The sequence below is a fragment of the Microcaecilia unicolor genome, chromosome 7 (genome assembly GCF_901765095.1).
Source record: "Microcaecilia unicolor chromosome 7, aMicUni1.1, whole genome shotgun sequence".
In the NCBI taxonomy this organism is placed as follows: domain Eukaryota; kingdom Metazoa; phylum Chordata; class Amphibia; order Gymnophiona; family Siphonopidae; genus Microcaecilia; species Microcaecilia unicolor.
Window position 1 is genome coordinate 123933077 of NC_044037.1, and position 27746 is coordinate 123960822.

General features: G+C 43.8%; 1 protein-coding gene across 3 annotated transcripts in view; it reads left to right on the forward strand.

The window, feature by feature from the left end:
- The window catches only part of LOC115474661 (E3 ubiquitin-protein ligase TRIM39-like), a 170157-nt gene that overhangs the window by 76731 nt on the left and 65680 nt on the right, over positions 1 to 27746 (forward strand). For all 3 annotated transcript variants that reach the window (XM_030210253.1, XM_030210252.1, XM_030210254.1), the window contains exon 6: positions 14421 to 14770. The gene's annotated coding sequence lies outside the window, so the exon portion shown is untranslated. The remainder of the gene's footprint in view (positions 1 to 14420; positions 14771 to 27746) is intronic.

The following is a 27746-nucleotide window of genomic DNA, read 5'->3' on the forward strand; positions in this document are numbered from 1 at the left end:
ATGTTATGGTTGTCATTAATAAAATTATTTTCAACTAAAAAAAATTAACCAAATATTACTGCTGGGGAAATTCTGCACAAAAAAATAAAATAAAAAATCTGCACACAATATTTCAGAATTATGCACAATTCTACAACTTTTTTGGCACATAACCACTATTCTTGAGCATAGTTATAAAATACAATATAGAAAAAAGTTTTTTCTCAAATATGCAGGATTTTTAAAGAGTAGTCAAAGTTCCCCTAGGAGTACATAAACTATAGGTCTGGTTTGGGGGGATTTACTATATCAATCTGTAGAGCCTGAGAAACCGCTTGGAGCTGCTAATTCTGGCAATAACAGAGGCAGCGCTTTCACAAAATCAGGGGGCGGTGGCAGTGCAGAGCTTCTCTCAGACTCTATGAACAGATAATACAAACCTAGAAAAAACCAGAAGCCCTAACATAGGGAACAGACGGACTCAGGTTTGTTACAGAGATGCCAAGGGTGACCCACCCCAATGAGTGAGATTCACCACACCAAGGAGTGAGATTGAAGGACAAAGGAGAGATTTTTCAGATGGTACATCCAGGTTATAAATCTAGAATGAATTAAATATAGTATTAATTGTAAATAAATCAAGGCAACACTAAATGATATTGACTTTTCTTTGGAGTCTCTAAAGGATACAGACAATGTGGGTGCAGTTTGGGTACATTTTTTTTGAAATGAAAATTGTCTTCCATCCAGTAGTTACAAGTATGTACATCAGTTTCAGAGCACATGTATTTGCAGTAAAAGGGGAAAGGGACAACGGCAAGGGAAAGCAGTAGGCAGGAAGGTGTGCTCAGATTTCTTCCTACTGGTTGGACCATTTGATTACTTCTCTCAGGCTTCTCTCTCATAAAAACATGTGATCAAGATCGGTACAGGGCCACCGAGGGAGGGGGGAGGGCAAGATTCCCCTGGCCAGACGCCAGCGATCAAAAGAGACTGCTTTGCTGGCCACAGGTCCTCCTTCCTCCCGCATCCCTGCCTGTGCGTAGGGTTACCATATTTACCCTAAGAAAAAAGAGGACACATGCCCTGCCCCCTGTTAGTTTGAACCCCCCCAAAGAAAGCCAGATTCCCTCTCTTTCTCCCCCCCCCAATGTAGATCCCCTCCCCAATTTTCCAGCCTCCCTCCACCCACATGATCCATTTGCATTACACCTCCCCTCTCCTTCTTTACCTTAGTGTGGTGCCCTGGTGGTCTAGTACCTTGTCTGACAGGAAAGAGCCACTCCTCTTCCTGCCCAGTGGTCTGCAGGACTGTTCTTGCTCCCAGCGCCGATTCAAAAAGGCTGCCGAGAGTTCAAGCAGTTACCTTGGCAAGACTTCTGTGGATAGTCTCTTGAGTCCACCGCTTGAACTCTCAGCAGCCATTTTGAATCGGAGACGGGAGCAAGACAGTCTGCAGGACACACTGGGCAGGAAAGAGAGGGCTCTTTCCTGTCAGACAAGGTCACTAGACCACCAGGGCACCACACTAAGGTAAAGAAGGAGAGGGGCGGTGTAATGAAATGGATCATGTGGGTGGAGGGAGGCTGGAAAATTGGGGAGGGGATCTACATGGGGGGGGGGAGAAAAGAGAGGGAATCTGGCTTTTCTTTGGGGGGTTCAAACTAACAGGGGGCAGGGCATGTGTCCTCTTTTTTCTTAGGCCTCGAACAGGTCAGACCACCAGGGCACCACACTAAGGTAAAGGAGGGGAGGGGAGGGGAGGATAAGGTGCCCGTCTGCCCACCAGCCTGCCCATTCGTCCACAACATCGGACAAACGGGACAGTTTAGCAAAACCCACCCGGCCGTGTGTCCTAAAAAAAAGGACATGTCTGGGTTAAACTGGATGTAAGGTAACCCTACCTGTGTGGAAACTAAGTTATTTACAGGAGGTGGAACGTGGCAGGAAAAGGACCTATAGCCGGCAGAGCACTCTCTCTCTCGTTCGCTGCTACGGGAGGGGGCGCTGGCAGCGGTGGTGGGGCCCAGAAAATTGTTTGCTCCAGGCCCAGTTTTTGTATCGGCAGCCATGGATCAGTGCACAGGTACCAAAGCTCTGATGAGTGAGAATTAGGTTTTAAAGAGTGTGAGAGTGAGAAAGCTTTCAAATGAGTGTGACTTGGCATCTCTGTTGTTATCCCTATGCTTTCTTCCCACACCCACCCCACTCACTCTTGCACATGCTCAATTGTGTCCTCCCCAGTTTATTCCTAATCAGGCAGTCCACCCCCTACAAGCCAGCCTATTTGCCTCAGCCCCTCACCAGTTATATAACCAGCTCTTTCCCAACTAATCTGCTGTCCCCAAACCAGTAGGACACTCAGTCAGCATGCCTAGCTGTCCTCCCCAACCTTCTGACAAGCATGTTTTATCTTTAATACAACACTATAGAAAAGTGTCTGGCTTATATTTAAATTTAGATAAGTGGAGGCGTGGCTCTTGGAGGTTACTGATATGAAGACTGACAAGCACATAGCCAGTGTGCTCCTCTGCCCTCTTCCCCTCTCCCAAAGAAGCAGACAGTTCCCAGCCGGCTTTTAGGATCAGAAGTAAAAGTCTCAGGATCGCTCACCAGTTCATCTGCTTTCCTCTCTCTGCAGAATGTCCTCTTTAGTGCATGGAAAGACAGATTCTGCCCTGCAGGGCTCTCACTATGTTACATCCATGAGGGGCCTGTATTCTCTGGCTGAGCTCTCATTTCATTCTTGTGAGAATAATGGGAGACTGTAAGCTCTACAAGGTTCAAACAAACAGAGCCACACGTGCAGTGCCTGAATTTGAGCCATCCTTGCCCTAAAGGAAGACGCTGTAGAGAGAGGAAATTGGGAAAGGCAAAAAAACAAATTGGTGAGGAGCCCTGTTTGATTTTATGTTCTTTGATCCATCAGTTGGCCAAATTTTGTGCGCCAACTCATTTTTTGAGGGGAGCAGGAATTCTGAGCAAATTCTGCATTGCACAGTTGTGCAGAATTCCCCCCAGGAGTAGGATATATGGCTCATTCTCAAAATTAACCAGATACATACCTTTGAAATAAACCCTCAATTTCATAAGATACTGATATACAATTTATATATAGAGAGATGAGAGCTTTCTTCTTTTTTCCTGTTCTCTGCTTGTGTCCCCCATTCTCTCTCTCTCTCTCTTTTTTTTTTTTTTTTCATTTTATTCTGTTGCTTTTTTTTGTTTATTTATTTGTTGCATTTGTACCCCACATTTTCCCACCTATTTGCAGGCTCAACGTGGCTTACATAGTACCACCTCCGTTGATGAAACACATACAGAGTAATGTTAAAGAGAATGAGATATATGCGTTACAGACACATTAGAGAATGAGATATATACGTTACAGAAACATGAGAGGACGAGTTATATAATGTTCGTTGCAAGTTTTGGTTTCATTGTGTTGCTGAATTCAGGCACTTAAGTTGGGTCAGTAGGGTATGCTTTTCGAACAGATCGGTCTTTGGTGATTTCTGGAAGTTGAGATGGTCGTGCGTTGTCTTTATGGCTTTCGGTAATGCGTTCCATAGTTGCGTGCTTATATAGGAGAAGCTGGATCCGTAAATGATTTGTACTGGAGTCCTTTGCAGCTAGGGTGGTGAAGATTTAGGTATGTTCGTGATGTTCTGATTGTGTTTCTGGTTGGCAGGTCTATGAGGTCAATCATATAACCTGGGGCTTCGCACAGATAATCTTGTGGACGGATGCAGATTTTGAAAGTAATACATTCTTTGATTGGGAGCCAGTGCAGTTTTTCTCGTCGGGGTTGGCGCTGTTGAATCGCGATTTTTTTGAATATAAGCCTGGCTGCTGTGTTTTGAGCAGTCTGTAGTTCTTTATGAGTTGTTCTTTGCAACCCGCATAGAGTCCGTTGCAGTAGTCAGCATGGCTGAGTACCATTGATTGTATCAGGTTGCGGAAGGTTGCCCTTGGGAAGAATGGTTTCACGCGTTTTAAGTTTCCACATTGAGTGGAACATTTTCTTGATTTCTAGAGTTAACTTGGGTATCGAGTGTAAGGTTTCGGTCGATTGTGACACCAAGGATTTTCTGGCTGAAATGGGGAGGGCGTAATCTGGGGTGACTAAGTTTGTGGGTATATTCGTGTTGTATTGTGATGAGAGGATAAGGCAGTGTGTTTTTTCTGTATTGAGTTTTAGTTATGCGTTTGCCCATGAGTTCATGATATGGAAGCCGAGGTTGATTTTGTTGGTGTGAAAGGGATGTATATTGTGACGTCGTCTGCATAGATGAATGAGTTAATGCCCTGAGTGGATAAGGACTTGGCTAATGGGGTCATCATTAGGTTGAAAAGGATCAGTGATAGTGGTGATCCTTGAGGTACTCCGCAGTCTGCCTTCCAAGGTGATGATATATTAGAGTTTACTTCCACTTGGTATGTTCTGATGGTTAGGAAACCCTTGATCCAACTGAGTATGGCTCCGCCAATCTCGAAGTAGTCTAAGAGTCTTAGTAGTATACTATGGTTACCATGTCGAATTGGAGAAGTATGCTTTTGCCTGTTGCTAGTTCCTGTTTGAATTTGGCCAGGAGGATGATAGCACTGTTTTGGTGCTGTGGCAGGGGCGGAATCCTGATTGTGATTCATGCAGTTTTGAGAATTTGTGTATGTAATGGTCAATTTCCATCAGCTTGACTGCTAGTGGGATAGATGCTACTGGGCGGTAATTGGTGAGATCGTTGTTTTTTTTCTTGGTATCTTTTGGTAAGGGCGTGAGTAGAATGTTGCCGTTTTCCTTTGGGAAGAGGCCTTGTTGGAGCATGAAGTTTAGGTGGGATGTGATATCTGTTATGAAGCGATTGGGGGCAGATTTTAAAGGTAACTGGGGCAGGTGTCCAGTTTGCAGTGAGTATCGGCGGCTCTGTTAATCGCATGGGCCAATGCTTCAGCAGTAAGGAGAGCTAATTTTGACCAGATTCAATCTGCTGGGTATTCTTCCTAAGGTTGGGTGTAAGCCATTGTTGAAATTTTCAATATCGGCAGTGTTCTGAGGAAGATTGTTTCGTAGTTTTACAATTTTTTTCATTGAAGTATTTGGCAAGTTTGTCTGCTAATCGGATGTATGAGTTGGTTGTGGTTGACCGGGGTAGTGCCCAGTAGTTTATGTACGAGTTGGTATAGTTTCTTTGTGTCTTTGTGATCTGGTCCTGTTTTGGTTTTGCAGTATTACCTTTTGGGTGTTCTTATTGTGTATTATATTTTCTATGTATTTGCTTCCAAGCGTTGAGTGTGTGATCGTCTTTTATTTTTATCCATGCTCGTTCAAGCTTCCTGGTTTGTCTTTTTAGTTTTTTTCAGTTCATCGTTGAACCATGGTACTGGGTTGTGTCTATCCTGCTTATAATCGAACAAGAAAACGCCCAAGTTCCGACCTAAATCGGGAGATGGACGTTTATCTCACAAAAACGAATAACACGGTATAATCGAAAGCCGAACTTGGACGTTTTCAACTGCACTTCATCGCGGAAGCATACAAAGTTGACGGGGACGTGTCAGAGGCGTGGTGAAGGCGGGACTGAGGCATGGTTATCACCCGAACAGAGATGGGCGCCTTTCGCCGATAATGGAAAAAAAGTATGCGTTTGTAGCTAGAATTTAGGGCACTTTTCCTGGACCCTGTTTTTTCACGAATAAGGCCCCAAAAAGTGCCCTAAATGACCAGATTACCACCAGAGGGAATCGGGGATGACCTCCCCTGACTCCCCCAGTGGTCACTAACCCCCTCCCACCACAAAAAATGATGTTTCACAACTTTTTATTTTCACCCTCAAATGTCATACCCACCTCCCTGGCAGCAGTATGCAGGTCCCTGGAGCAGTTGTTAGGGGGTGCAGTGGACTTCAGGCAGGTGAACCCAGGCCCATCCCCCCCCTACCTGTTACAATTGTGCTGCTTAATGCTTAGTCGTCCAACCCCCCCCCCAAACCCACTGTACCAACATGTAGGTGCCCCCCTTCACCCCTTAGGGCTATAGTAATGGTGTAGACTTGTGGGCAGTGGGTTTTGAGGGGGATTTGGGGGGCTCAACAAACAAGGGAAGGGTGCTATGCACCTGGGAGCTCTTTTACCTTTTTTTTGTTTTTTGTAAAAGTGCCCCCTAGGGTGCCCGGTTGGTGTCCTGGCATGTGAGGGGGACCAGTGCACTACGAATCCTGGCCCCTCCCACGAACAAATGCCTTGGATTTATTCGTTTTTGATCTGGGCGCTTTCATTTTCCATTATCGCCTGAAAAGCAAAAACGCCCAGCTCACAAATTGCCGAAATAAAACATGGACATCTATTTTTTTCAAAAATACAGTTCGGTCCGCCCCTTCACGGACCCGGTTCTCGGAGATAAACGCCCATGGAGAAAGACGTTTTCGTTCGATTATGCCCCTCCACGTGAAGTAGTAATTGTTCGTAAGGGTGCTATTTTGTCTAATATGGAGGAATTCCTTGCATTCGCGTGCTGTTGGTAGAGTTAGGGTCTTCTAGGTGAAGGTTGATGTCTCCTAAGACTAATATATTGGAGTTGGTTACACAAGTGTTTGAAATGAAGTCCATGAAGTTTGACTGGCTTTCGTTCCAGTACCTGGTGGTCTGTAAAACAAGACACAGTTCAGGTGGTCAAGCAGGGATTTGTTATGTATTCTAATGAGGCAATTTCAAGTTGGGGGTGTTATGGACTCGGCTGTGGTTTCGGTGGTAAAGTGGGAGTGGTTAGATAGGCCTATGCCTCCACCTCTCTTTTCCTTTCTGGTCCAGGGAGTGATTTTGTATCCTGGAGGGCATAGGTCAAGAGTTATGGGATCCTTTTGATCGTGGATCCAGGTTTCATTAATGAAAATTAGATCAAGGTTTTCTGCCGTGATCCAGTCTGTTATTGTTGTTGTTTTGTTAACTACGGATCTGGCATTAATGTAGCCCACTTGAATCTTTTGGTATTCTATAGTTGGTGATGTGTGGATTTTTGTTAGTTGTCTTTCCGTAGTTAGTGTTGCTTATTATGACCTTTTTTACCGTTTTGTTGGTGTTGTCCATATGTGGGTATTCTTCCTTCGTTTTGGTGGTTGTCAATTTGGTGAGGTGTGGAGTTTCTGATCAGCCTTTGGTGACTTTATAGGATGGATATTGTTTGGTGTGAGTGGGATGGATAGTGTTAGGTGAATCAGTGATAGGGAATGGATTGCTAGGAAAAGTGTGACTGTATTCATTTTGGTGTCAGTTTGGAGGTAAGTAAATACTTACAGGTGATCAGGGGTGGCGTCCAAGGGCGCAGAGGCTCTATAGACCTGGGCGCCGGGCTGCTGTGTACACTAATTTGGTCTTGTGTTACCTGGGGCAGTGAGGCTCCGTGATTTTGGATGCTGTGATACTGGTTGGCGGTTGAGTTTGGGAGAGGTGGTGGTAGTGGTGACTGATCAGCTGCTCACAGCGTGCTTCAGGATAGTGGGGCCGCGCCTGCACCCAAACCCTGGGACTCCGGCAGCTTCCCAGGCTACATTCAACCGTGATCTTCATGGGCGGCATAGGGCTCACCTCAGTCGCGGCAGATGGTTGGCCGCAGGCGCTCTCTCTGATGCGCAGTTCGTGACTTGGGGGCTGGCGCTCTCTCTAATGTGCAATCCGTGAGTCTGGGAGCAGTAGCGATGGTTGGTGGCAGGAAACTGTTCGGGCAAGAGACTATTCAGACCTGAATTTGGTCAGGAGATATTATGAGGCTTATTTTCGAAAGAGAAAAACGCCCAAATTCCGACCTAAATCGGGAGATGGACGTCTTTCTCTTGTGGGTGCCCAAATCGGTATAATCAAAAGCCGATTTTGGGCGTTTCCAACTGCACTCCGTCGCAGGAACGCATAAAGTTGACGGGGGTGTGTCGGAGGCGTGGTGAAGGGACTGAGGCTGTGGTTATCGGCTGAGCAGAGATGTGCGTTGCTCGGCCGATAATGGAAAAAAGAAAGGCGTTTTCAGAGAGAATTTAGGTCACTTTTGTTGGACCCGTTTTTTTTCACGAACAGGTCCCAAAAAGTGCCCTAAATGACCAGATGACCACCGGAGGGAACCGGGGATGACCTCTCCTGACTCCCCCAGTGGTCACTAACCCCCTCCCACCAAAAAAAAACGAATGTTAAACACTTTTTTCCCAACTTTTAAGCCAGCCTCAAATGTCATCCCCAGCTCCATGACAGCAGTATGCAGGTCCCCGAAGTAATTTTAGTTTAGTTAGTGCTGTGCGGGACCCCATGCCAGAGAGGAAAAATCGGAAGAAAAAAAAAAAAACAAGCAATGCAGTCAGGGACGTCTAAATTACCAGGATAGTAAAAGGGGAATCGAACCAGCAACCTTCTGATTACAAGCTCAGTGCTCTAGCCAGTGCACTACTGATTAGACGTCCTTCCCTTTCCATTAAGTCTCTCCAAGTTTCTGTCAGCCAATCACCGCTGTTTAGCTGACACAGATGTCAGCTAATGAGCTGTGATTGGCTGACAGAAACTTGGAGAGGACTTAATGGAAAGGGAAGGACGTCTAATCAGTGGTGCACTGGCTAGAGCACAGAGCTTGTAATCAAAAGGTTGCTGGTTCAATTCCCCCTTTTACTATCTTTTAATTTGGACGTCCCTGACTGCACTTGCTTGCTTGTTTTTTTTTTTCATCGATTTTTCCTCTCTGCATGGGTCCCGCGCAGCACCAACTAAAGTAAAATTGCTCTGGGGACCTGCATACTACTGTCATGGAGCTAGGTATGATATTTGAGGCTGGCATAGAGGCATCTCAGGGGGACCAGTGCACTACGAATGCTGGCCCCCTCCCACGACCAAATGCCTTGGATTGGTTGTTTTGAGCTGGGACGCTTCGGTTTCGATTATCGCTAAAAAACAAAAACGCCCAGCTCAAAAACGACCAAATCCAATGTATTTTCGAAAAAAAAAGATGGACGTCCATTTTTTTCGAAAATACAGTTCGGCCCGCCCCTTCACGGACCCGTTCTCGGAGATGGACGTTTTTACAAATGGGCGTTCGCGTTCGATTATGCCCCTCTATGTCACCAGCTGCATCTCATGCTCTGCAGCCCGTCGTCTCTGGCCAACATCGTACAACTTCATTGGCGACGCAAACTACTCCCGTCTGCCGTTCCCGCGTGTGGCGTGAGGCAATGCCGCCTGACTGGGAGCCGCTCCAAGCCACGCATCTCTCGCGTGCTGCACACGTCGCGTCTCCCCAACCGTCTTCTACGCCCGATCCTCTCACCTGCTCCTCTTGTCTGCCACTCTCCATTCCATAGCCCAGGCCGCCATACTGGAACAGACAATGGTCTAGCCCAGTATCCTGCTTCCAACAGTGGCCAATCCAAATCACAAGTACCTGGCAGAAATCCAAATAATAGCAAGATTCCATGCTACCAATCCAAGGGCAAGCAGTGGCTTCCCCATGTATCTCAATAGCAGACTAAAAACCCAGATATTCTAACCACTGTTACCACATCATCAGGCAACAAGTTCCAGAACTTAACTATTCGTTGATGTGGAAAAAAAAATGTTCTTCTATTTGTTTTAAACTTATTTCTGCTATTTCGCTAAAACTTCAGCACTGCAAAATTTGTCATATGAAAAACATCTTTTTTGTGTTAAATCTATTTTCTTTGTCAACAAGAATCATGAAATCAGAAACTAATGGGTGACGTTTGATGGGTGTCTCCTCCTCCTCCCATGTTTTAGTTGGGTCAGAGGCCCCATGGAATTAGAGGAGCTGTGTAGAAGACTTCAGGCACAGTGCTCCCTACTTTAGGAGTCACAGTTGCTCTAGTACAGTATCCCCCTCTCTCCTTTCCTCCATGGTCTGCCTAGTATCCCTCTCTCTTGATCTCCAAATCTAGTAGCAGCTATCCCCAAGGTTTTCGGTCATTCTTCTGTCTCTCTTCCCAGCTGCATCCATCCATTCTCCCCTCTCCCCCATATCAGCAGTGGTGTATTGTTCTTTCCTTTCTTCTTCTGACCTTTAGCATCAGCAGTGCTGCAGGCATCATTCATGAAAATCCTGCCCTTTAGTGCTTTTACCATTATGCTCTTCTACATCAGTGTGTTCCAGTGAGATAACAAGAGCATGTAGTCATATGCCATAATACTAGAGAACAATTATAATGATCCCAACTATGATTTCTTTATAGGTAATATTTATTTATTAAGTTTTCTATACATTTTTGGACCATCAGAAAAGCGAATAACAGCAATGCACTATATAACTGCTTTTCATATCGCTCTCAATCCTCATCGGTCCTTTTTGTAAAATTGCATTTTCTCTTCATTTATATAATAATAGTTTATTCATTCACTTATCTTCAAATATCGGACCCACTGCCAACACGGCCAGTGTTTTGACACCTTCCTCAGGGTAGGGGTCTGTTATCTCTGTCAAAACACAAAATCAGTAATTAATGTCCATCAATCATTCTTCTCAATATCCTATTACATTCATGAATGTCACCTAAATCGCACATACTATTCAGTACTCAAACTTGCTTGTAAAATTAGTATTCCATGAACATGGCACCAGCGTTTAGTCAGCGTTTTAAATACAGGTCATGTGACTTAACTGATTGGTTCAATTCAATGTCTTCAAATCAATGACCACCATTCAAGTTCTGCATTCAGCCCATTGGGTTGAACTGAATCCAGGGGATAATATCCATTGCCTGTTCCTTATAATTAGTTTACTAAATTATAGGGCTGCACATTTAACGCGTTAATAATGCGATTCACTCATTAAATGTTTAACGCACGTTAAAGCCAGGTCTGGCGCCCTCATCCATTGCTCCCTTTGGGGGCATTCCTGGGCTGCACAGACCAGCTACTGGATCCTGGTCTGGGTTGGCTCTGCTGCTGTGCTGTTCCCAAGCAATCTGGGGAAGGTGGAGCCACACCGTGACCCAGAAGTAACTGCGGAGGTCCAGGGCAAGGTTGGAGGAGTTCTAAGCAGCAGCATGGCTGGGTCCCAGAAGAGGTAGAATGTGATTATTTTCTCCTTCCATATTCCTGCTCCTCTCAGCTCTGACATTGCCTTCCTGTGCTTCTGAACCCTCCCCCACCCCGCGGTCTCCATTCTCATTTTCTCTCTCTCGCTCTCTCCGAAATATTTTGCTCCTGAACTCTCACCCCCACTCTTTCCTTATACCTTCTCCTGTTGACTCTCTGACTTATCTTCAGTGCTGCAGCTCTGAAGGCATGCTGCACGAAGCCTCTCTCTGTAGTGTCCCATCCCTTCTGACAGCGCTTCCTGTTTCCTGTTTAAATAGAATAGATAGCATTCAAACCATGAGAAGGCAACTAGCTAAGCCAAAGGGAGATAAAACATAAAAGGTAAGGGGACATGGTGAGAGAGGAGTAAACCAGAACCTAGGATTGATCGAAGGCTGACTGAAAAAGCCATGTTTTCAGGCAACTTGAAATTTCTTAGGACACGGTTCAGCTCAAATAGAGAAGGACATAGAATTCCAGTGAAAAGGGGCCTGCAAAGCAAAGGTGCTGTGTCTGCTGGATACAATTGAGCATTTTTGGAGCTTGGAAGACAGAAACAATAATCATTTACAAGAACGAAGAAACCGGGCTCGTGTACAGGGAATAGTGAGGTTGGAGAGATAAGGAGGGTGGCCAATTCTAAATGCTTTAAAGGCCAACAGAAATAACTTGTAGATAATCCATTTATTGATGGGCAACCAGTGGTGTTTAATAAATAAAGGGGAAATATGATCTGATTTGTGCACGTGGCAGAGAAGTCGGATTGCTGTGTTTTGGAGTGATTATAGTTTCTTGAGAAGGGATTGAGGGCAGCCCAGGTAACATATATTGCAATAGTCAATTCATTAAGTCAGTAATGAGAGGATAAGTGAATGAAAGGTGTTAAGGTCGAAATATTGTCTAACAGAGCGGAGTTGACATAAAATGAAGAAAACAGTTTTATATAACTGAAATATCTGAGGTGCAAACGACAGCTGGGAATCAAGAATGATTCCCAAATAGAGAAAAGAGTCTACTGGTTGAATAGTGCTACCGAAAACAGTGAGGGGGATCTTAGGGGTCGGGAGGCCTCGGGTGAACCAACATTCTATAGTTTTGTCTTTAAGGATCAGTCTATGCTCAAGCAATGATGATTTACACCCTATATGTGTGTAAATAAAGAAACTGACACCTGTTATAAAAAGAATAATCAAAATATTTTTTATTTTTTCAACTGTTCTCCGTCGAACAGAGGCAAATGAGGAACACTCATTTGGAAGCAAAGTCCTGCTTATATGATATATTTTAGCTATAATAGAGAGATATATATATATATGCTTAGCAGTAATACAGAGATATATTTGCTTAGCTTTGCTCTTGCGTTTGCTTTGCTTAAGATACCTTTCTCTCCCTCAGTTTAAATACACTTACAAACACACTGCATCCAATGTGTGCACGTCATCAACCCTCTCTCTTTGAAGCTTGTTTTCACATTCATTCCTTATCTATAACAATTCTTTCTGTCCAGCAAAGACAGTCTCCGCTTCACACCAAGCTGCTCTTCAAGGTTAATTCTATGACTCCCTTATTGCATTCACAGGGCTGTGACTCATATCTCGTTTGCCTTAATTCTTTGACCATAGGAACTTCACACTGCCTCAACAGTTTCTAATTATATTCATTATATTAACAGCAACCAATGTGATATCAAAGATAGACAACTTTGGAGGGGGCAAGAGTAGGGGAAAAGGGGTTGATGGGGTAGATTAGAAATATATTGTCATGTAGAAGTGGATGAGATACTTGTGGATTGGATAATAGTGGCTAACGGACTAAGAAAAAGATTGAAAGGAGCGAGGACAGGAGGAACCCTGTGGAACCCCACAATCAAGGTTACACAACTGAGATTGTCGAGGATGAGGTGTTAACCTTAAACATTCGACCTTTCAGGAATGAGGAAGCCCAGAAAGAACTAATCCGATAAGCCCAAGGAAGAAAGGTGATCTAGTATAAGGGAGTGATCTACAAGGTCAAATACAGCAGAAAGGTCAAGCGAGACAGTGAGTACAACGTTGTGTTTATCTAGGTGATAGTGCAGTTTGCTTAATAGAGCTTTAATAGTTGTTTCTGTACTGCAGTGGGAGCGGAAGCTGATTGTCCTACGGTGGAGGGCAAGGGGTTTCTTGAAGAAGGAATGCAGCTTGTGGTAAACTATCTTCTCAAGAATCTTAGAGATAAAGCATAAGTTTATCTGGGATGATAATAGGCCAGGGCATGAGGATCCAGAGTTGGCTTCTTTAGGATAGGATGGACTAGGGCAGTTTTCCAAACAAGGGGAGCTTGACCAGATACAAGACTGTTATTGATGAGTAAGAAGATAGAAGGCAATAGGTTAAGCTCAGGAATTTTAAGCCACGCTGAGGGAAAGGGATGAAGAGCACAATAAGTACCTTTCATACTGGAAATGATTTTAGATATTTTGAACAACAATTGTAGTTCAGAGGAAGACCAGGAGGACGAGTCAGTAAGCTCATTTTTTTTTTGCAGTACTTCTGATGCTAAAGGTCAGAAGAAAGGATGGAACAATACAACCTGTGCATAAACCTGGGGAATCCACTGCTGATATGGGGGGTGGGGGGGGGGGTGGAGAGGAGAATGGATAGATGCTGCTGGGAAGAGAGACAGAAGAATGGCCAAAATCTTGGAGGAGACAAGTAAATGAATAAACTATATATAAATGAAGAGAAAATGCAATTTTATAAAAAGGACTAATGAAGATTGAGAGCGATATGAAAAGCAGTTATATACTGCATTGCTGTTTGCTATTCTAATGGTCCAGAAAATTGAATGAATGAATGTTACCTATAAAGAAAGTATAAATGGGATCATTATAATTATTGACTGATGTCCCCACGATAAGAAATCCCCCTAATAAGTGGATAATATGAGAAAGAATTTCATTTGCCTTACTTTCCTACTCTGGGTTGGCATTCATGTCATGATGGAACAATAGTGAAGCAATAGTGGGCATAGTGCTGCCCCCAAAACTGTACTGCTCTAGGTGACCACTACTTGACTTAATGGATTCACTGGCCCTGGATCAATTTTATCCTTGTCTGCAGTGATGATCTTTCTGGAAGAAAATAAGCATTGAAAATAGGGAGGGGGGGGAGTCTCTTGAAAAACTTGATTAATGAAATAGTTAACTACGGGGAAATTTATATTTTCTTAATATTTCTTTTCATCAAATAATTTTATAATTGCAGTACAACTAACTGTTGAACAACTTCTTGCAACAGAACTGTCTGCATAGAAGCATGAGTTTTTTTGAAAATGCAGTTTCCAAAAGTAAGCTTAGATGAAAGTGTGTGCCTAATTTTCAGATTTACTTTCTGTATCTTTTGCAGAATCACCTCAGAATTCAACTCTGAATGTCTCGGTACTAAACCAGAAGGATAATCAAATAAGCCCTGTTGTGCAGAGTCAAAATCCAGTACAGCATCCTGCTTTGGGGCAGCTTGTCCCAAAGACTCGCACCTTGATACCTGCTCCAAAAGCAACTTCAACAAAAGAGACTTTGCAAACTCAGTTGGGAGGAAATATCCTGTTAGTAGTGACTCCTCCAATACCAGCAGTGAACCAGAAAGTGCCACCATGCCTCCCTCAACATTTACAGACAAATGTCCAATCCCAGTTAGCTGCAGTAAAGAGTCCTCCATTCGCCCCACAACTGATTCCTTTGGGATGTATCCATCAGGTATGCCATCATCTTACATTTATTGATGAACATTTTTTCAGTAAAACTGCCTAAAAAGAACTTCCACACAGCAAGTAGCTGTGTGGGTTTCAGAAGAGCAAAGTTCAGTATGCTTACCGACTAGCAAACCATCTTACCCACTGTATAGAAACATTTAAGAGAAATTTTTTTTCAAAACAATCTAACCATGTAATCAGTGGGTAAAGCATGCACAGCATTGCTCATTGAATTCTTTGCGTGTAAATGCATGTGTTTGTTTTTTGAGGTGGATGTGTCTGTGATAAGTTCTTGTATGTTACATCTGAGTGTGTATGCTTTATGTGTCCTATGATCGGGAGAGGTGAGGAGAAAGCAGTTTGAAAGGTTGACTTTCTTAATTACTATGTTTAAGTGATTAGAGCTGCTTCTCCCATAGAAATCAATTTTGGCATTATTTGAAAAAGGTTAATTTCTCTTCTGCCTCCTGCCATATGCAAAACTAACTTCTATGGCACATAATTCCCTCCAATTCCCTCCTTCCTGTGTCTATAGCAACTTTCCAGTCCACTGCCTTTCTATTGGCTGGCTCCTACCTACAGACCGTTTCTAGTTTATGATTCAACATTTTTATTGATGGCAATTCAAAGGAAATACATCCAATAATATGAATACACATAGATTCAAAAATAACATGTACTCCTTAAAACAAAATGGTACAGTCCGTCATCAAATTTTTAACATTTATCCCCACCCCACCCCTCTGTTTTATGTTCTAACAGTTTTATTGGGAAATGACCCTCTTACATTAACAAACTCTGCGTGTAAGAAAACATTGTAAACTCATTAATACGCATAATAAAATACTTAAGCCAAGTAGTAATCAGCAGGCCATCCCCACTATTTTCCAACTTCTTCTTCTCCTCCCCACTCCCCAGGACCCTCCCCCCTCCCCTTTGAGCTGCTAGCTTCTCCCCCCCTCATACTAATTGTCCTCCCCTCTCCCTCCTACCCCCCCCCCTCCCTCCACTGACAGTGCAATGCCATTCTTTACTCTCCACAATTCCTAACCGTCCCATGGGAGTCTATTCAGGACTTGACTACGTGCCCATGGCAATAATTTGGACAAATAAGCTTCCCAGATTGCAAGGAACCTCTGCTGCCTTCCAGGAGACAACCCTGCCCCTCTGGATTCCCATGTCATCAACTCATGCAGCTTGTTCCTCCATTGCCAAAAGGAGGGGGGGGGGGATCCTGAGTCCAATAAATGAGAATACACTTGGAGTCACGTGACGCGATGCACGAGAGCGGACGCTAAACACTTCGCTCCGTGCCTACTCCCGCATTCATCCGGGCTAAAACCCTTAAAAACAAAAAACAAAAACATTCCATCTTTATACACAACACCTTATTGCACTGCTGGGAAAAGGCGATTGACGGTTAGAGTTGACGATGGCGGCGAAAACTTTGAGAAAAGACAAAGACAGAAGCAGAATCGGGAAGACAAAATGGCGGCCCCCGCGGAGTCCCCCGGTGTTCGTCAGTTAGCTCCACATGGACAGCTGAAATAGTCGGAGAGGTAACAGCAGCTCTGGAAGGAATATTGGACAGGAAATTACAGGGGCTGGAACAGAAGCTGGAGGGGATAAAAGACAACATGTCCCAACTCACCCAAGACATGGCAGGATTCCAACAGAGAACAGGAGCATTGGAAGACCAGGTATCAGCTATTGAACAAAACTACGCCAAGCTATTAAAGCTGGTCGAGACACAGGCCGAAAAACTGGAAGACTTAGAGAACCGGTCACGTCGCAATAACTTTGCGTTTTGTGGGGATTTCAGAAGAATTGAGTGACAGAGATCTACGTTCCTTTTTGGAGGACTGGCTTGTGAAAGAACTGAAATTGCCTGCCGCCATGGGGCCACTGACAATAGAGCGAGCGCACCGGGTGGGGCCCAAGCGCCCAGAACAAAAACAGACCACGAGTTGTAATATGCCGTGTGCTCAATTTTGCCCAGAAAGCGGCGATTATGCAAGCGGTTCGGAGTGGAGATGGACTGCACTATAAAAATCAAAAGATCCTTTGCTTTCAAGATTACTCAGTCGCAGTGGCAGCGCAACGAAAAACCTTCTCGCCAATATGTTCAACACTGGTAAATCACAAAGTTAAATTCGCGCTGATGTATCCAGCCAAATTGAAAATATTTCACCAGACAGGCACAAAGATTTGTGAAATGATAACAGAGGCTCAGCAGTATGTTCGCCAAATATTAAATACAGGTGATGAATGACTCTAGTAAGAGAGCGGACCGGAATGGTTATGTTCTGCAAATAAGGAAACGGATTTTACTATAAACTCTAAGGTCAAAGGAGCTGGTCTACTGGGGGAAGGCTGTGGAACACGGCTAAGGACTATATAAAACTATATAAAGCTATCACTAATATACAAGCTGAACTAGTGATTTACCCCCCTAAAAAAGTTTAAATGAGCCATGAATAGCAGTGGAACTTGCCAGCATAGATCGCTGCTGAGAAAGGCAGGACGGGACGAAAGGAGCTGACCAAGACACATTCTTCACTGACGTGACTGACCGCAGTGAACTTGAGCAAAAAATGTAAGTTGGTGTTAAGTGCCATAACTACATGATGGTGAGAGAAGGACTTGGCCAACTACAGATTTTGGATGCTGATTTGCGACTGAGCTTCGCTAAGTTGGAAAGGTTTATAATTCTTTCAGTATGACTCTAAATAAGGAAAATGCAGGCATAAAATGTGAAGAGTAGACTGTTAAATACTGTATGTTAAAGTTAAAGTTCGTTAAATGGTATACAGTTATGTTGAAGATTTAATGTAAGGAACAACGTAAGTAATATAAAGGGTTAATGTCAGGGGTGGGGAGGGCATAATTGATATAGGAACCTGGAGGAGGGAGGAACACAGTTTGAATTGGAATCTTCGAGGGGAAAAAAAAAATCCCTTGTCACCCACGCTTATAGCGGAATGCTGGGAGGGGCGTAGATGTGGCTAGTTCCCTAAGAATAGGGACGAAGAGAAAGGGGGAGGGCAGGGGTTTGGGGGGGAGGGTTGAGGGGTTGGGGAAGGGGAGACTATATGGGCATCTTAGGAGATTTTTGGGAGGGGAGGGTTTCACTCAGGCCGTAACCAAAGTCATTGCTCAGCACCACAAAGTAAATGGGGGGCGCCATGAGCTGGGGTGGCGCCCCCATGGAGATAAAGAACTACAACAGTGTAATAAGGACCACAGACACACAGGTGATGACTAAAATTATAACATGGAATGTGGGTGGCATAGGTTCACCAGTGAAGAGATCCAAGATACTGCGTTACTTACAGAGAATAGGCGCGGATGTAGCTCTCCTACAGGAGACACATTTGTCGGACATCGAGCACATGAAATTGCAGAAATGGTGGGTAGGGGATTGCATTAGTTCGCCAGCAAAAGGGAGGAAAGGGGGAGTAGCCATATTGATTAGGAAAGGAGTAGCTGGACAAATAAGTGACATTACCAAAGACCCTGAGGGCAGACACATCTTCTGTAAAGTATCCTTGGGTAGGAGACAAATTTTAATGGGCAGCATTTATGCGCCAAATCAACTAGACAATAGATTTTACAAGAACATTATTGATCTGTTGTCAAAAGAAGATGATATCCCAATGATCCTGGGAGGAGATTTTAATATGGTGTGGGACCCGCAAATGGATAAATCGCTTGCTACCCCCGCACCTCCTTGGTGGAAGTCAAGGGGACTCACGAACTTAGGTTCGTTGCTAGATCTTTTGGACATATGGAGGGTTTTTCACCCACATGAGAGGGACTATACACATTTGTCTAGGGCCCACAACACGCAATCACGGATTGACTATCTCTTGGTGTCTCGATCCCTGATAACAGATATACAAGACACACAGATTGGCCCATATGCGATATCAGACCATGCAGAGGTATGGGCAATTTTGAACTTTGGGGGACAGGGTACGAAACATAGACAATGGGTATTTCCTAGCTATTTAGCTCAGAACGCACGGTTTCGTGAACATTTACTGAAGACTTGGAGAGACTATAAAAGCCATAATGAACATTCTGTATTAGACATAGGGACGTACTGGGAGGCGGCGAAAGCCGTGATAAGGGGAGAGATTATCAGTTTTGTAAGCCAGTTTAAAAAGACGAGGGACAGAGAAATATTGAGTTTAGAAAAACAAATTCTGACATTGAGGAAGAAACTTGGGGAATTGCCCTCCCCACAATTGAAAACGGACCTCATAGCGGCTCAGGTGAGCTTGAACTCCCTTATACACGAGAGGGAGAAGAAGTCACAGGACTACTATCGGTTTCAATTATACAAATATGGCAGCAAGGGAGGGCGGATGTTAGCTAGATTGATAGCCCGGAAACAAGCCTCAAGAACAGTTACAGCGCTAAAAGATAAGGCTGGAAAGCTGTGTCACACAGATAAGGAGATTAGAGAGATTTTCCATGAATGCTATCAGAAGTTATATAACGCAGAAGAAGACTCGGGCCTTGCAACCAAGGCCTACCTAGAAGGAGTGGATCACCCAGTACTTAGAGACAAAGATCGGAAAGATTTGAACGCCCCCATTACAGTAGATGAAGTACATTGGGCAATTACCAGCAGTCAAATGGGGAAAGCTCCGGGACCAGATGGTATGAGAGCGGAATGTTATAAACTGCTGGGTGAAGAGATAGAACCAACAATAGCGGGAGTTTTTAACAGCTGGGTCGATAAAAGCTCGCTACCTAAGCAGCTAAACATAGCCCAAATTATTTTAATACCAAAGCCTAAAAGGGACGTGGTTTTGGCAGAATCTTATCGACCAATCTCCCTGTTGAATTGTGAATTGAAATTGTTTGCAAAATTTCTGGCCAACCGCCTGGGCAGAGTGCTACCAAAGATTATCCATGAGGGACAGGTGGGGTTTGTAAAGGGACGATCAATCTCCAAGAACTTAAGGAAGATACTAGCAGCATTGGAATTTACGGGCACGAGAGCAGAACCCACATTAATGATAAGTTTTGACGCAGAGAAAGCTTTTGATCGTGTAAAATGGGAATATTTGTTTGAAACCCTTAGAGCATATGGGATCACAGGGTGGTTTGAAAGAGCGATCAAAACATTATACCTAGACCCCACGGCACGAATTATGGTAAATGAGGGTATTTCTGCAGAGTTTGCGATAGGGAGAGGCACCCGGCAGGGGTGCCCGCTATCACCACTATTGTTTGCTATATACTTGGACCCTCTGATCAGAGACATATACTCCATGCCGACAGTGAGAGGAGTAAAGATCAATAAACAGGAGTTTAAATTGGGCGCGTTTGCAGATGACCTGCTGGTAATACTTATGAGCCCAGCGGAGTCACTGAATGCGCTATTGGAAATATTTCAGGAGTTTGGTGATTACGCTGGGTTCAAGTTAAATCTAGAGAAATCAGAGGTGCTGGGCAGGAACATCAACAAAAATGAGCTAGGACAGGGACACTTTCCCCTCAGGTGGGCGGAGGGTAAATTCAGATATCTAGGAATTATGTTGACACCCAAAACTGAGGACCTAATGTTCAAGTCTTACTGAACACGACTAAACAACAGTTAGAGAGTTGGAAATTATTACAACTGCCTTTAATAGGGAGAATATGCTTAATTCGAATGATTATTCTCCCCAGGTGGCTTTATGTCTTGCAAACAATTCCCATTTGCTTATTACGTAAAGACCGTCGTGTGTTTAATAGAATGGTAGTGAAATTTTGTTGGGCAAACAAGAAAGCAAAGATGAAGTCCCAATGGATGGTGGGGGGTTGGCAACAAGGAGGGCTGGGACTGCCAGATCTAGAGCAATACAATATGGCGTGCCTGTTAAGATATGTCAAAGACTGGATTTTTGATACCACCTATTATACACCTCTCGAATTGGAAGAAGCCCTGTTCGCCCCAATGCGTCCACAGGCTTTGGTACAAATAGAGAGAATGCAAGTACCCGTAGAATATCGACACAGCCTGCTGCTGGGCCCTCTGAGGAAAGCATGGAAATTTATGGGTAAAAGATTAGGTATAGGGGATGGAGGGATAAGGGGGAATCCACTATTTGAGGCAGGCAGGGATAATGCAGTTTTTCTCCGCTGGGAAGAGAGGGGACTGATAACTTTAGAGGACATTATTGGGGAAACAGGGGAGATTCGGACGTTAGAACAGCTGGTGAGGGCAGACGAACTGCAATGGGGAGACACATACGCCTATTGTCAATTAAAACACTTTGTTAAATCTATGAACAAAGAAAGACTTTCACAGAAATTAGGAGCTAAGATCAAACAGTTTTTTGAAAAAATCTCAGACACAAATCCTTCCATTTCAGGAATTTATAGGGCCCTGTGGGAAGGAAGGCCACCAAAAGATCTGACCCATCTAAAAGAACGCTGGGGAAAGGATCTTGGAGTCAACCTAGTAACATGGGACATTACTAAGGAAGTGCAGAGGATTCCCAGATTGTTAAATGAAGCACAATATAGAGAATGCGCATTCCGATTCATTCATAGAGCTTACATGACTCAAGCACAGCTGGCGAGGCTCGGGGGGACCCAATCGGCGCTTTGTAGGAGGTGTGGGGGAGCAGAAAATATCTTTTAACATGGATTTTGGAGTTGTAGGAAACTTAAAGCATTTTGGGGGAAAATTGCCCAGTATTTGACTACAAATATGGGACAACGGGTAGCATGCACACCAGAGCACTTGCTGTTGAACCTCCCAGGATCAGGTAGAGGAATGATATCAAGGGGCAATATACTATTTGGTAAACTGACACTGCTGGCTAAGAAATGCATTCTATTATACTGGACGACAGACACAGGACCTGAATTTTGGCACTGGCGGAATCTGATCCACCAACTGGTGATGTGGGAGGCAAAAGAAGCCAGAAGTGGCCCCAAAAAACGTATTAAATTTCTGAAGATCTGGGGCGGATACTTGGATTCTTTGACACCTAGGAGTAGGAACTTAATACTTAAGGTGCTGTAGCTAAGGTAAAGGTCTGGAGGGTACTGGCAAGAGTGAGACTGGGGGAGGGAGGAGGGGAGGCGGGGGGGGGGGGGGGGGAGATGATTCACTGAAGAAATGTAAACTCTTTGTTGATAAGAGGTAGCCAAACGGTAAAACATAGTATGTTATAAATCATAAACTCAATCTACTTAATGCTAAGGGAGAATGATAGGGACGGTTGGGGGAAAGTATAAAACCAGGAATCCCTCATTAAGGTACTCAATATCTGGACCTGAAGTGAAAATTGTCAAGGCATGTTTTTGGCTATGTAGAATGGATATTGATTTTGTAAAAGAGGGCTGGGGGGGTGGGTACTAGGGGAGGGGGGAATATAAGAAAACGATCAAAAGCCATAAAATCTGTTTGTAATATTTTATTGTTGTTCAATAAAAATGTTTAAAACTAAATGAGAATACACTTTTTCCCCAAGATGCAGGACTTCCCCAAGAACAGCTTCTCATCTCTCATCCCCTCTTGCCATGAGCCTGGCACACTAAACATCGCCTTCTCAAATGATAACCTTACCACTCTTCCTATCACTCCTTGGAGAAATTGAACTATGGCTGACCAAAACATAAAGATGTACCTACTCTCCCACATACCATGGAAAAGCATTGCCTCCGCCCTCTTGCACTTTTTGCAGCCTGGTGAGTCCAACACCCCAACATGAAAAGCCTGCCTTTGAGACAAATATGCCCTGTGCACCGTCCGAAAATGACATTCCTGCAATTCCGCGCTATGCACCTGTCAGGCTTCTCACGGAAACACTGAGTTTGTGAGCCCTTGGACCACTACCGTGGAGCTGCAGTGGCAGGCAAAACCACCCCCAAACCAGAGACAAGGCAGAACAGGACTGGAACCCCGGACTGGAGTTGCAGCTGAGGCAAACAAGCTGGAACAGGCAGAGTAGGAACAGCTAGACTTCACCTGCACTTGACCGCTGTTCCCCCGGAGTTGAGCTCCTGGGTGCAGGTGGTCGGCAGGACTTATAGGGCAGGGCAGGAACTGGATATCAACAGGATACACACAGGGTCTAGAATACACAAAGAAGGCTAGGCAGAATACTAGCCTAGGACTGTCAGACAAACAATACCACACCAGGTAGAAAACAGGCAGGCTCAAGAACCCGGACTGAAAGCTGCCAAGCAGCCACTGAGAAAAAAACACGGACAGGAAAGAGTCAGGACTGAAAGCTGCCAAGCAGCCACTAAGAAAGAAACACAGACAACCAAGAACTAGGCAAGAAATACAGACCAGAAACAAGACTTGGAACTAAACAATAAAACCAAAACTAAACTACACACAAACTGACTAGAACCAGACAAGGAACTCAGACTAGAAACTGGACTAGGCAGAAGTGCACAGAGCACACCCACATACTAGGGACCTTAGACGATGCAAAGGCAAACACAGAAGTTTCCAGGTGGTTAATAAAGTGCATCAGCAGCTGAAGTTCACTGCAGGAATCACAAGGCAGCTACGGGTGCTGTTCAGGCACAAACAAGAAAAGCAAGTCTGGCAGCCCGGAAGATCCGGACCGGACTGGGCTGAAGTCTGGAACGTTTGACAGTCCATAGCAGCCACCGGTTCTGGCCACCAGAGGGCGAAGTGAGCACAGACAAGGAAACAGTCACCATTGTGACAGCACCATTTGCACACCACTCTTTAGAGAGGTCAGTAACAACTGTGCGGAAACGCTTCTTCCCAGCTCCCCACTCCACCTATCTGCTAGACTGTTTCTAGTTTAAATGGAAGCAACTGTTGACTTCTTTAAATAAAAATAAAAGCCAGTTCAAACTTCCTGAGTCCTTAGCACTTGGCATGCAACAATACCAGGGTATAATCTTTTTAGGAGGGATAGGCAAGACCAAAGGGGCAGAGTAGTGCTTTATGTGAAAAACAGTACAATACAAAATAGTCCTGTTGTCCACATGTACCGCAAGGTTCAATGCGGATAACAATATAGCAGAAGCCGAACAAGCATTGGGGATTACAAAACATGCTTGTAACAAACCAGAATTGTGCAAAATTTAAGTGTCTTGACTTAAGTATTTCCTAAAACGATAGGTCTTTAAACATTGTCTAAACACAGGATAGGAACTTATTTTCCTTATAGTAAAGCAGCTGATGTGCAGGGAACCTGGGTAAAAGAGGAAGTAATAATGGATTATCCTGCAAAGAGAAGATGGAACCTGCATCTACACAGATGTCATCTACAGACATCCAGCACAAATAGAGAAGGACAAAGATCTGATAAGGTATCTATAAACTGGAAATGAAAGAGAAAGTGCTGTTGCTTGGAGATTTCAACTTGGCTGATGTGGATTGGAACTCCTATCTGAGGAATCGGAAGCAGAGAGATTGCGGATGCTCTGCTCAGATAAATGGTAACGGGACCCACAAGGGAAGGGGTGTTGCTGGATCTAGTGCTCACAAATAGAGAACGTGTTTCTAATATCCAAGTGGGTGCCCACCTAGGCAATAATGATCATCAATATGGTTTTGATATAAGAGCTAAAGTGGAGTGCAAACACACAAAACTCAAAGTCCTGGATCTTAAAAATGCCGACTTTACCCTTCCTGTCGGCTCTTTCTTCAGATACTCCACCATTTTGCTAGACAAAGGAGAAGTGGAAGGGCAGTGGTCCAAGCTGAAAAGGAGCTATTAATATGGCAACAGATCTTTGTGTAAAAAAAAGTAAATGAAAACAAGAGATAAAGAAAACCTATATGGCTTTCCAAACAAACGGCTAAAAAATAAAGACAAAAGAGGCAGTGTTCAAGAAATAAAGAACACCACAACAAAAGGAAGACAGAATAATCAGGTAAAACTCAAAGAAGCGAAGAGGGAAATACAGTTAACAAAAGCATACGCAGAAGACAAAATGGCTAAAGATGTTAAGAGAGGGGACAAGACTTTTTAAAGATATGTTGGAGAAAGGAGGATGGCTAGAAATGCAATAGTAAGACTAAGAACTGATGACCATTGCTCTGTGAAGTACAATGCAGTAAAAACAGACGTGCTAAGCAAATACTTCTGTTCTGTGTTTTCTCTATACACCTGGAAAAGGACCATGGTTGTCTGCTAAGGGTATATATTGGAATGGAGTATATATCATACCATTCAAGGAAGAAAGTGTATATGAACAACTTGAAAAACTGAAGGTAGACATGGGGCCAGATAGGATACATCTAAGAATATTTAGGGAATTTAGAGAAATCCTGGTGGGTCCTCTTAAGGATTTATTTAATAGATCCTTGGAAATGGTAGATGTTCCATGGGACTGGAGATGGGTAGATGTGGTCCTGTTTCACAAAAATGGAGACAGGGAAGAAATGGGAAACTACAGGCTGCCTTAGATCCAAAAGAGCTGAAGGAGAGCTTACAATATCTTCCCATGTTCATCCATCTCCACCTGCCCACCTTCAAACTTTTCATTGGGGGGTATCCTCAAGGAGAAGAGCATTTCCAAATGCATTCTCTTTGTCTATTAAGAAATGTCCTTCAAGCATGTGGCTCTTCCCCTATCCACTTTCCCCTTTCTGTCATGAGCTTGGTGAGAGAGACAGATAGTAGTAGAAAAAAAAAAGAAAGAAAGATGATGGGAGCCTTGCATTGAAAAACACTGCCCTAGAGGAAAGGAGAGATGGGGTAGTACAAACGTTTAACTATTTGAAAGGTATTAATATACAAACCTTTTTTTCCAGAGAAGGGTATGCGGTAGAACTAGAAGACTTGAAATGAGGTTAAAGGGAGGTAGACTTAGGAGTAAGGTTAGGAAGTAGTTTTTCATTGAGAAGGTGGTGGCTTCCTGAAATGCCCTCCTGCAGGAGGTGGTGAAGATGAAAACAGTAACAGAATTCAAAATATGTGGGATAAGCACGAAGGATTCCTATTGAGAAAGAGAAGGGAAAGGGGGAAAGGGAAATGGGACTTGATATACCGCCTTTCTGAGGTTTTTTTATTTTTTGCAATTACATTCAAAGCGGTTTACTGTTCAGCAACTGAAATGCAGGCCTGAAGAACAATGATGTCCATAGTTGATTCAGACACAATCCCTGTTAGTTCCGGTTCTGACCAATGAGCCCATAAACCTTATCTTATATGTCTATCGGTGTAAACCTGACTTGTTACCATATTCATCCCCAAAGATGAAGTGCAGATGTTCTCTGTAATGTCAGTGTGTCCTTGAGCTGGCAGGTAGTGAGATGCAGGAAATGTTCAGGCAGCCATGACAGTATTGCTCTAAAAAGATGGTTCCTGGCCTGGAAAGTGTTGGGTTCGTAGGCCACAGTACACAAAAGATGATATACAGGAACACTTAGTTTTATGCATTGAAGTGAAGATATTTGTCAAAACAGTCAGAGAGGGAAGATTAAACTGATTCCAAATGGATGAGCCATGAGGCAAAGGTTGAGCCATGGCAGAGGGGGAAGAAAGAGAGGATGACGGGGATGGCTGGAGGGGAGGAGAGAAATAGGAACCAGAGGAGATGAGGAAGATGTAGTAGGAGCAGGCTGAGGAATAGAAGCCTGAAGCGTTTGTATTTTTAGTTGGCTGTACCATTATGAAACCTTCCCTCTGAAGACTAAGGCCCGGGGCTCACAATGTGTTCTGCTATTTCCCTTTCAGGTAAAAAAAAAAAAAAAAATCAATCAGAGAAATTCTTGCATGTGTAGGGTAGCAAGTGACATGGATGTGGTGTTATGCTTATTTGATGATCATTCCAGCTGAAATGATTGATGGGGCACAGGTGTGCCTTACAAAGGGACCTTCTGCTGCTTTTGGAAGATGCATACTGGAGTTTTCAATCGAGCACCAGCATATCGGTGAGTTCACTGGAAGAGATCAGTTTTTCTCTATCTCCATCTGATGGCAGGAGAGGATAACACCCACCCATTTGAAATCATATAGCTGACTAAAAGAAAGTCTGTTTGGCCCTTGACACAAAGTGATGCTTCTCTGAGTGCCTGTAAGGCTGGTTTAGGCTTGTGATGCATGAAAAATGTCTGCAGCCTGAAAATAAGTTTTTATAAAGAACTCCTGGGTGACTTGCTTCAGCATCACCTTCAAATTCCACTTTGAGCCCTTCCTAGCCCTAATCTGTGTTACAGTTTACAGTTTATTCAGATTTGCAGTTTTACATTTCAAAAATTAAAAACAGAACGGAAAGTAACTACAGAATATTAAAGCATAATGTCAGTTTCATTCACACAAAAACTAAAGAGACAGGCAAAGAGTAGGTTATAAAGAAAGGATGGGATGGGGGAAAGAAATAGAGGAGAGGGGTGGGGCAGAGATAAGTTGGCATGGGATCGCAAATTGACATAAGAGGGGGAGAAAGCATGTTGGAAGAGCCAAGTTTTCACCTCATTTCTACATTTTTTGAAAGAAGATTCTGCTTGAATAACAAGGGGCATAGAATTCCACAGAAATGGGTCTGCAGAGTAGAAGGCCCAATGCCTGGTAGATTCACGAGAAGCCTGCTTCGGGCCTAGTAGCACAAGACGATGGTCATTGATGGAACGGAGCGTATGGGTGGGAGATTATGGTATTGAAGAGAATGTAAGTACAGCGGAAAATCTGTCCTGAATGATTTAAACATAAGCATGAGTTTTTTTGAATATGATGCGTTGTTCCACTGGAAGTCAGTGGTGTTCCTGGAATAAGGGGGACACATGGTCATAGCGATGAGCATAGCAGAGGAGCCTGATAGCCGTGTTTTGGAGATATTGAAGTTTCTTCAAGAAAGCACGAGAGCAACCTAAATAAACTATGTTGCAATAGTCCAGTCTTGTGATCAGTAGGGAAAGAATGAGAGAATGGAGTATATCATGATCAAAACAGCATCTGCCAGAGCATAACTGATGTAGAATGTAAAAGCCAGTTTTACGCACATTAGAAATCTGAGATGCAAAGGTAAGATTA